Below are 590 nucleotides of genomic sequence, written 5' to 3'. Positions count from 1 at the left end.
ACATCATGGATCGGCCGCCTCCTGCACGCCCCCGATTGGGGGTCCAGCCCACAACCCGGGCCTGTGCCCTGACCGGGAATCGAACCCTGACCTCCCGGTTCCTAGGTCGACGCTCAACCATAGAACCACGCCGGCCGGGCTGGGTGGGCATCCTCGTTCAGCAACCCTCCCCGGGACCCGTGTTCCCTCAGCTACGGGAGGGGGTGTCCCCAGGGGCAGCACGTACAGCAGCGATTTGCAACTGGGGTGCCACGGGAATTTTTAAAACACTGGAGGCCCAGTGCATGGATCATGTACCCGTGGGGTCCCTCGGCCCGGCCTGTGGGGATCGGGCTGAAACCGGCTCTCCGACATCCCCCGAGGGGTCCCGGATTGTGAGAGGGCGGTTCTCAGGTGACACCCCCCGGAATCGGGCTCCCTCCTCTCTGGTTCATCGCAGCGCGGCAGCTCCTGTGTGGAGCGTCTGCCCCCCGGTGGTCAGTGCACGTCGTGGCCCCGGTTCGAGCGGGTTGTTCTGCCCTAATGGTCACTTATGCTTTTATTATATAGATATGCCATTATTATTGAGATATTTTTGCATGTGTGTGTTC

The sequence above is a fragment of the Myotis davidii genome, unplaced genomic scaffold, assembly GCF_000327345.1.
Source record: "Myotis davidii unplaced genomic scaffold, ASM32734v1 scaffold20277, whole genome shotgun sequence".
NCBI lineage: Eukaryota > Metazoa > Chordata > Mammalia > Chiroptera > Vespertilionidae > Myotis > Myotis davidii.
This window is presented reverse-complemented; position numbering follows the sequence as displayed.